General features: G+C 35.5%; 1 pseudogene; it reads left to right on the top strand.

Moving 5' to 3' along the window:
* The first annotated feature begins 2,646 nt into the window (after positions 1-2,646).
* On the top strand, positions 2,647-5,749 carry LOC133199775 (uncharacterized; annotated as a pseudogene).
* Positions 5,750-11,016: the final 5,267 nt, after the last annotated feature.

Here is an 11,016-nt window from a genome sequence, read left to right as displayed (position 1 = left end):
TTTTAGAGACATATATCAAAGAAATTGGCCAATGGATGTGCTGTGTTCCCACAATTCCACCCTGATGTCTCTGCAGAAAGAGGATTTAAAGAATGACCCAGATCAACTGTTTAAAGAATGACCCAGATCAACTGGAAAATTTCATGTTGATGCTGCCGAAGATTAGAGTGGTATATGATGACAATGTGGTATCCAAGCTTACTGCTATGTACGAAAAACACCAATGCCCTACATGCTGTTGCAACATAGCGGATGTGCTTTTCAGTATAAACCACCAGAGATTTCATGATTGTACGATTAGTTGCTTTTATGTCCAGATAGTCTTATGGATATGTCAAACGTGTCCACTTTGTAGTTTGTGTGTGTTAATATATATTTAAAGCTAGTTTAGTGTTTTTGCCATTTTCTCGCTACTTCTGAAACATTGGTCTTTACTTGGGTTTTTCACTTTATACTGCTATTTTAACTGACGTTTCGGTAGCAAAGATGACATCTTTAAAATAAAACTCCAAAGATTACAATTGGTGTTTCTGATACCCATCGGAAGAACAAAATTACATTGTACATCATAAATCTTGATCATCAACTTTTCTGCTTGGTAGTTTTTTTTTTGAGGGGGAGGGGGGGGGGATTTTTTGTGTGTTTTTGTTTTATTTTCCCCCCTTAATTTTACTTTCATCACTAGTTAAATGTCTTGACACATTTTATTGCTACATTAAAACATGGAGATTAATTTGCATTCTTCACAGACTTCTTTTTCAAGCTGGCAAGTTTATTTATCCGAGATAAATCTTAAAACTCTGCAGATTATGCCTGAATGTGGATAATGTGATGTCTAAGGTTAACCCATATCGAAAAGAAACCAGAAGTCTCTGATGAGACTGTAGCTCTACTGGTTGTATTTATAAAGGAAGATAAAAGTAGCACTTGGACTTGAAACTTTGCAACAGCAATAAATAGAATAATGATCCTTGGTTTAGTCTCTTTTTGGCAAGATTTATTATTATATCAGACTAAAACTGTAGGAGGAGTAGCCTTTTAAAACAATTTTACTGAAATTTTGATTTAAGTAACCATGGAAACATCATTCAACAAAATCAAAAAACAATAACACCAATTATGTATCTCTGTAGTCTACTTGTATGCCACATTATTCTGAAATCAGACAAAAAGTGTAGGAGGAGTAGCGTTTTGAAAGTATTTCAAGAAAATGTCTATTTTTAGTAACCATGGCAACACCATTCATCAAAATCCGAAACTGGTACAGAGAATTATGTATCTTAGTGTAGTTTATTTGTATGCTAAGTAATACTAAAATCAGACCAAAACTGTAGGGGTAGCATTTTGAAGGTATTTCAAGGAAATTTCTATTTTTAGTAACCATGGCAACATCGTTCATCGAAATCAAAAACCGATAAACAGAATTATGTATCTTATTATAGTCTACTTGTGTGCCATGTTATATTGAAATCAGATCAAAACTGTAAGAGGAGTAGCATTTTGAAAGTATTTCAAGGAAATTTCTATTTTTAGTAACCATGGCAACACCGTTCATCGAAATCAAAAACCGATACACAGAATTATGTATCTTAGTGTAGTCTACTTGTGTGCCAAGTTATATTGAAATAAGACCAAAACTGTAGGAGGAGTAGCATTTTGAATGTTTTTCACAGAAATTTCTATTTTTAGTAACCATGGCAACACCATTCATCGAAATCAAAAACCGATACACAGAGTTATGCATCTTTGTATAGCCTACTTGTGTGCCAAGTTATATTGAAATCAGATCAGAACTGTAGGAGGAGTAGCATTTTGAATGTTTTTCACAGAAATTTCTATTTTTAGTAACCATGGCAACACCGTTCATCGAAATCAAAAACCGATACACAGAATTATGCATCTTAGTATAGTCTACTTGTGTGCCAAGTTATACTGAAATCAGAACAGAACTGTAGGAGGAGTAGCATTTTGAATGTTTTTCACAGAAATTTCTATTTTTAGTAACCATGGCAACACCGTTCATCGAAATCTAAAACCGATACACAGAATTATGCATCTTAGTATAGTCTACTTGTGTGCCAAGTTATACTGAAATCAGATCAAAACTGTAGGAGGAGTAGCATTTTGAATGTTTTTCACAGAAATTTCTATTTTTAGTAACCATGGCAACACCGTTCATCGAAATCAAAAACCGATACACAGAATTATGTATCTTAGTGTAGTCTACTTGTGTGCCAAGTTATATTGAAATAAGACCAAAACTGTAGGAGGAGTAGCATTTTGAAAAATTGTTTACAGACAGACAGACAGACGGACGGACGGACGACGGACACATTACTATCGCATAAGCTCTTCTGGTCTCTGACCAGTAGAGCTAAAACATGATTGTCCATTAAAGCAATACTAGCTGTAACTGAAGGTACATTTTGAATGGGAACTTTCAGCATTAATTAACACCTACAAATAAAACTAAGATAATAATGAAGTTATGAAAAGAAATTCCGCACAATAAATAAAGTAGAGGCTGTTTAATTGCATACATGCTGTGCGCTGTCCTTCCAACTGCCATTGTTTATTTATCTCTCGGGACACTGTAACGATGATTACCGAACCCGAACGGGATGCTTATAACGAAGTTATACGACGATGGAGTCAGACGTGAGTATTTGTATTTTTCATTTATTTTAAACAGTTATACCATGTCATAAATGAAATTAACCTTTAAAAAGTGTAATAAGGTAATAACTACATAAATATGCAGCTACAATACAATTGTGCCCAAAAATTTTCAGAAACTGTGGCTGAAAAGCTTTTTTAACAACTTGAGGCCCCATAGGCGGTAAATTGTTTTACTGTGAAGACGAGTAAGAAACTTCAACAAGAGGCCCAAGGGCCTTAACGGTCACCTGAGTATAACAATTTAGAGGATCTATAAACTGATAAATGAAGCTTTGTTGCCCAAAATAGTATGAATAACATCAACAAAATAATCACTATTACCATGCAGACTTTTAACAAAATGTCTATATTACAACCTCTCGCTTTGGCCTCACTTGGCCTTTGAAGAACATTTAAAAAGATAAGTTATGTTTCATTTTTATTCATCTATTATTTCCAAGTCTACCTGATTTTTAAAACTATGAAAGTACTTTTTCTATTCTACAATAAATGTTCTTGCATAATTCTCTTATTCTTTTAACCTTTAAAATACATTATCTACAGTGATTAAGTATCAAAGGTGAATGGCAAAGGGGAATAACTTCACTCAGTAGAATACAAATTAATAGAGCCCTGGTCAGGACCAGAACACTTGACTAAATGGTCCAGATGTTCAAAATTCTGGTAAAAATACCCTTGCTTATTTAAACTTTTACTCTGTTTGCTTCCAATATGCCCAGGAGCAGTGGAGATTTTCTAAGAAAAATTGCATTTTCACTATTTAACACAGCCCTACCCTAACACCAGAATCCATGACCTAGGGTCATGAAAATATACAAATTTAGAAGAGGTACCCTCATCAACATAACTAGTTGAAGATTTTGAAAGAATTCACACATTCTCACTCTATAATCAAATAGAGCACCCCCCCCCCCCTTTCAGAGAAACAACAGAACCCCTGGGACCACAATTTGTAAAAAAAATTGTAAAAGCATCCTTGCTTATACACTTGTTTCTTTGCTTTATCACCAGGAGTAGAAAAAAAATATTTTGAAAGAAATTCTGAATTTTCACTATATAATCAATAACCCCCCTCCCCCCTTCACCAGAAACCCTGATCCAGAGGCCATGAAATTCACTATTTTGGAAGAGGCAGCCATGCTCATCATAAATATGTACTTAGTTTATTTCATGCCCAAGAGCAGGGAAGACGATTTTCAAAGATTTAATGTATTTTCACTATATAATCAACAGAGATTCCCCCCTACACCAAAACCCCTATCCCTTGGGCCATGAAATTCACAATTTTGGTAGAGGCACTCTTGCTCATTATAACTATGTACTTAGTTACTTTATTTCATACCCAGGAGCAGAGAAGAAGATTTAATGCATTTTCACTATATAATCATTAGAGCTATATGATGTATATAGCCCCACCCTAGCACCACAACCCCTGACCCTGGGGCCATGCATTTCACAATTTTGGTAGAAGGCTAAATCCTTTTTACAATCATGCCAACAGTCTGACTTGATGTCCAGGAGTAGAGAAGATTTTTTAAAGATTGCATTAATTTTGGAGGTTTCAGCCCCACCCCTCAGGCCCCGGGGGGGGAGGGGGGGGCAGGGGCCATGAAATTTACAATTTTTGTTCCCCTTCACCCATAGGTGCTATATGCCAAAATTGGTTGAAATTGGTTGAGCGGTTTCAGAGGATAAGTTAAAAATGTTCCAATGTTAACGCACAACGAACGGCGACGGACAAAAACGGATAGCAATAGGTCACCTGAATGACTTACGTGACCTAAAAAAAGGTCAAATCAACTTCCAGGGGTAAAATATTCTTAATAAATTATGAATTAAATGACCCTTCTGCTGTTTTTGTGCAGAATTCAGATAGACCTAGAAGTGATTATTCACCTGCAAATTCTGCTTATCAGTCTGATATCAGTGATGATGATTATGTACCAAACTACAGAAGAGGGAGAGGTCGTGGAAGAGTGAGACGGGTTTTGAATGTAATTATAATTAAATACTTTAATATTCAAATTTCCCCTTAACACATATGAATATGAATAAAACAGAAATATTTTTGTTAATTTAATATATTGCATTAATAAGCACCTGCAAATAAGACATCTTATAGGTTATTTCCGCAGATTATTTTTTTTTTTCAACATTTTTCGAGGACAGATTATTTCCAAATTCTGCTACCCCCCCCCCCCTTACATAATTAAGTGGTCGTCGCCTTGTAGAAATGCTTAATGTGGGATTTCACTTTCATAAACTGTAGTCCCCTGCAGCTGGGGGTAGAGGTCGTGGTGGTGCCAGGAGAGGAAGTAGAAGAGGGGGAAGAGTCTGCCAAGGACCAAATCGACTGGAATTAGCTGTCCAAGCAAGGCAGGAAAGAGAAGCTCATGTGGAGGTAGAGAGAGTGCACAAGTAAAACACTAATGTATATATTGATCTGTATGTGCAACTCTTGTCAAATTTTTTTTATAGATTCTATATATTTCAGACTTGTATTGCATTATTAGACACCGACAGCCTCAGAGATGCTCTTAGATTAGTGTGCTCTAAGCAACCATCTTTCATCCTGGACATCATTCACACAATTCAAGGTGAAATTCTAGAGCATCCACAACTTCCAAGCGGTACAGTTCTAAGCTGGTGCATTTGCACCCATTGCACGGAAATGCCCTTGGAAAGAGAAAAAGTTTGCTGAATAAATCCAGTCAGAGTTGTCACTCCAGATTTCTTAGAAACTGCATTAGTTTCTTGCTAAAACCCTGTAGCATACAATTTTGACATTAAACTCATTTTTTAAAGATTTTCAGACAGTTGTTCTCGATGAACTTGTGTTGGAGGTAGCCATCAGGTACTACAACGATGTGCTGGCTGAACCTACGGATGAGAATTTTAATAGATCTCGTCGACACACAGCGTACAGCAGTATATTATGTGGATACCTGGGAGACTAGGTGCCGGAAGTCGCGAAGTTACAACCAGTTGTTGCGTGTGGAAAATTAGGGATAAATATCCCGAGCCATCAGGACAATATGTTGGTTTCCTAGAAGGGGTGCTTGGATACTGAGTCAATTTAAAACAAAACACATTAAATCAATTACAACATGTCTTTTACTTTTCATTTCATGAAGTATGAAGAACTACGACAAAAGCGGAAGGGTAAGCAGGTCTTAGTTATGGATAGAGAAGGATATATTTAGTCAACAACATTTCGAAAGTTCAATCTATCTTTCAGAGAAATATGATAAATTTTTAATTACTTTTCACAACAAATTCATTGGACAGAGGTCCATGAGCCTCAAGTAGATATCTTCAAGTGTCCTTGGGAAAATTGCAGATATGCAAGCACGCGTAAAGGACAGATGAAACGCCATGGACGATTAAAACATGAAAGTTATATGGAGCCGTCTTATGCCACGGTAAGGAACATACCTCAACCCAAGAGAGAGTTCAATGCCCCTGGCCCCTGTGTCAACAGCCAGGAATAAATTCCGAGAGGAAGCTGCCAGGAAGAGGAGGGCCTCGGTGCAGTCGGATCAGACACTAACGTTGGAGAAAGAGGTCATTGTATCCAGAGACCAGGAGGTCCGGTCAGTGGACGGAAATAAAGCCATAATTATTACCAGGCCCGTAAGAGGGAATAAAACACAAACATTAGTCAAGGAATATAAGGTGTAAAACTAACTATTTGGGCATGTGACTAATGCATTATTTTGGTTCAATGATACAATAGTCATGATGTTTTATTTTTTCTAATATTTAAGGTCAGACGACACGTTCCCCAAATACCTGCTTTGTATCTCAGAGTATTATATAAAAAATTATTCAGAATTGTCATTCTCTTGTAAATTCTAAATTGTTTTCAATATGTTTTAAAAAATAAATACATCAAAAAATGTGACAATTGCAATTCAGAAGATAACCCATAAGAATTATGTAAGAAATATCACCCTCTAGTATCTTGCCCAAATGCCTGGTAAGGTACCTCAATTTTTTGTAAGGAACTTGTTTAGGTAACAATACTTATACAATACAATACAATATAATATAAACCCCGTATGCAGATGATAAGGGTATATTGCTGCATAAGTAAGGGAAGTTGACTATTGAAAAGTTAGAGTCATCAGGTTTATCATAAAGCTTTGTTGTCAGATTACCATTAATGTCTTTTTCTAATAAAATATCCAAATTTGAAACAGATGTGTCAGACTCTGTGGTATCTTTTAACTCAAGCTCACCGGGATATATCGTGTCGACATAAGAATGGAAATAACCATTGTTAATTGACAATACGTCAAACGTGTAATCCTTAGAATAGGACCACATTGCTAAGAAATATCGCTCTAAGAAAATTCTCCTAACAGTGCATTATCGTCTCCTGTTACTGCATCCACTTCCTCTATAAGAGGGTCCTAAGCCCTTGTTACTGCATCAACCCCCTCTATTATTTTACCTTCCTCCCATGTTACTGCATTCAACTCTTCAAAACGTGCACTCTTGTCTCCTGTTTTAACACCCATCTCCTCCTCCCTTAGTATTAAATCCACCTTGGAAATAAAATCAAATTTTAACTGCTCTGACATATCCCTTAAAGTACAGATTTAAATTTTCAAAAGATTATATTCCCATTCTCTACAAATCATCAATTTTCATGACAGATTTACTTATAGTACCATCAAAAGTGCATTTATACCCAATCTAGCTGCTGGGCTGCAACAAACACACACATAAAGAAGTTTAACGTGTTTATCACAGAACGTTGATGAAAAAACCCTCCTTTATCCTAGCAGTGTTGCATAAAAACCCCTAGATAATTGATATTCGGTACTTAAGAAACCCCTGATTCTGTCCAGTCCCCCCCCCCCGTTTTTGCAGCACTCAGCCAGATAAAGAAGTATCGGTATACATTTCAGCTTGAGGATTAACTCGTCTTATCGGAGCGGAAAGGTCCAACACAATATCTTAAAACCAAATCATATCATTGTATGCTCTCTTCGATACTTTCATTGGGACATCAAAGTTGTCAAATTATTTGGACAATGCGTCAATCTTTCCTATTGCATTCGATTGAGAAAACACCAACTATGGTATTGCTACCGAACATGCCGTTAGTAAACGTAATAGTACGGATATATCACGAATTGAGTATAAATTATGTTGAATAACTCATTTTTCGACGTAAAGTACATTTTATCTTTTCAGTCAAACTTATAGTCTTTTTTTTGCAGAATCTAGTTCAAATCCTAACCAGAGACCCATGGACCACAACGCTCACCTGAATAACTTTGGCCCTACTGTTCCTCACCAGATCCCCCCTTATAATATTGTGGTCCCACTTTACTCCCGGAATTTGAAGAATTTTGAAACTACAATACCTAAGGAAGCTTCCACATAAATTTTAGCTTCTCTGGTCCAGTGGTTCTTCATCAGAAGATTTTTAAAGATTTGTCCTGTATATTTCATTGTAAAACTTTGATTTCCTATTGTGCCCCAACCCTACTCACAGGGGACATTACTTGAACAATTCAAAAATGTACACTACCTAAGGATGCTTTAACACAAGGTTCAGCTTTCAATTGTTCTGGAGAAGAAATTTTTTAAAAGATTTTTCCTATATATATTTCAATGTAAAGCTTTGATTCCCTACTGTGTCCTAATCCTACACCCGGGAGGCATGATTTGAACACCCCAGGATGCTTTCACACAAGTTTAAGCTAAACTTTTCTGGTTCTGCGGTTTTGTGTGTTAATGAACCACCCTATTCTGGTCTTTTCTTTATTATCTCCCCTTGTAAGAGGACTTTTCACATTTTGAATTCCCCTTCACACAAGGATGCTTTCTACAAACATTGGTTTAAATTGGCTCGGTGGTTCTTGAGAAGTTGAAAATGTGAAAAGTTTGCAGACGGACGTCGGGCAACAGGTGACCGGAAAAGCTCACTTAAGGTTTCAGCTCAGGTGAGTAAAATGCAAATGTTAAGTTAAATTTGCTTAGTGATAAAAGGGAAAATATCGGAATCGGAGACTCACTTCGAGAAATAAAGAACTACGAGATATGGAAGTTCGAGCCATCAACAGTTACATATATGTATCTCAGAATACTTTACTTGATGTACCAAATTACATTAAAATCTTACTAAAACTGTAGGAGGGGTAGCATTTTGAAAGAATTTCACGGAAATATCTATTTTAAGAAACCATAACAACACTTTTCATCAAATCTAAAAAATCGATTTAAAGAATTATGTATTTCAGTGTAGTCTACTTGTGGTACCAAATTATATGAAATCGATTGAAACTGTAGGAATAGTTGAATTTGGAAAGAATTTCTTAGAAAAAATGGACTTTTTTGTAACCATGGCAACAACGTTCAACGAAATCAAAAGAGGATATACAGAATAAAGTATCTTTGTGTAATCTCCTTATGTACCAAGTTTTATTAAATCGGATTGAACTGTAGGAGGACTAGCATTTTGAGTTCACAATTTTCTATTTTTAGTAACTATAGCAGCACCGTTCACCGAAATCAAAAACCGATCCATAGAATTATGTATCTTAGGGTAGTATGCTTGTGTACCAAATTGAAATTACCAGGTAGACTGAAAGGAGGAGTAGCGTTCTTAGAAATCACAAAAAATTCTGTTTTTAATGACTTGCAACACCGTTCATCAAAATAAAAAAATGGATGCAGAGTAATAGTATCTTTGTGTGCCTAGTTATATTGAAATCGAAACAAAACTGTAGGAGGAGCAGCATTTTGTTGAAGTTGAAGACTTTAAAGGGGTATATCGGCGCAACCTATAAACAAAGGATTTTGAAAAAAAAATGAAAACAAAAAATGCAATTAAACACTAACTATAAACTTATTTTGAAAGTTTGTGTTTTCATTAGCCCCCCCCCCCCCATTAAGTTCAACCCATTTTCCGTCCATCGTTATTTTTAGAATGTAAAAAGCAAACAAACGTATTACATATTACCGCCTAATTTTAGTTTGTTCCGGTATATTTTTAAAAATAATATACACAATGCAAGTTACAAACGACCCACTTTATTATCCTAACCCACTAATAACCATGTTGAAAGCAAACAAATGTATTACAGCGTAATTGTAGTTCATAAATCCATGAAGGACGTCTTTGAATCAACCGTTAATTTAAATATCTTCTAAAATGCCCTACCTTTTCTTTAGATATTTAATGAAATCCTTGCAGCAATTATGAACAAAGTGAATCAAGCAGAAAATCTGATATATGTACAATCTAATAGGTCACGGGGTCTGTTTTGTCTTCTTGTTTAGGTATAAAAACCTAAGAATGAAATGGAGAAGAAAGGGGTGAATACTGTTTTCTATTTCACTTGGTTGACAAATATAATAAATAATAAACTAAAGCATTTCAGCTTCAAAATATTTTTGATCCATTAATAACACTTACAATTACTGTATTTTTTTCTTCACATGTTATTTAAAAAAAAAAGTTTAATTTCCCGCAGAGAATAAATTTCTGTCATCTGGCTGCTGTTTAACCTTGATGACCATTGTAATTATGCATAAGTCATCTTTGCAAGAAAATCAAAGGCTAGAGATCCAAGCCTCACCTGATTTAGCAATACTGTACCAATATCAAACATGTTCATTTTTATCTCAAAGCCCTGATATGTACTAATCAGTATCGAGATAAGGTCAGAAAAGCGAATTCTTAAATTCTTACTACAATTATGGCATGAATAACCTAAAAGGGAAAAACTTCAGCAACTACTGAATTGTGTTAGGTTCGACACCAATGACCAAAACATTAAATCAATGCCTGAATCTGTCACGTTTACAGGTTTGATGATCTAGAAAGATATGTACAAACCATTAATTTACCTACAAAACGGACAGAGGTTCACAGGTAAACTATATGAAGAATGTCTACAAGATGTAAATTTCATCAAAAAGTAAGGTTCTGAAGTTGGAAGCTAGATAGAAGTTGAATTAGGGCAAAGAACCGAAACGGTAGTTAGTGATTGCCATATGCGTTGTGCTGTGTGTAAGGCATTCCTCACCCGATCTAAATTCAGAGGGTACACAAGGTAGGTTAAGTATCATTCCACTGTATGAGGCATTAGTTAGTTGCTGTATCAATAATGCCAGATTCTCTTTAATTGTTGTTTCCATCTCATGGGATTTAAGTGAAGATCCCTCTATTATAAGGAATTTTTGTCCAAAAGGAAGGGAGAGGTACATCTCCAACAAAGTTTATTTAAAGGTATTCTCTCACATCTTCAATTTTTGCTGATCTATAAGATTTATAATGTAAAATGCTTGAAAAAAAAATCACTAAAAATAGAATAC

This window comes from Saccostrea echinata, unplaced genomic scaffold (genome assembly GCF_033153115.1).
Source record: "Saccostrea echinata isolate AGI-Se365-2 ecotype Australia unplaced genomic scaffold, CSIRO_AGI_Sech_v1 ptg000036l, whole genome shotgun sequence".
Classification (NCBI taxonomy): domain Eukaryota; kingdom Metazoa; phylum Mollusca; class Bivalvia; order Ostreida; family Ostreidae; genus Saccostrea; species Saccostrea echinata.
This window is presented reverse-complemented; position numbering and strand designations above follow the sequence as displayed.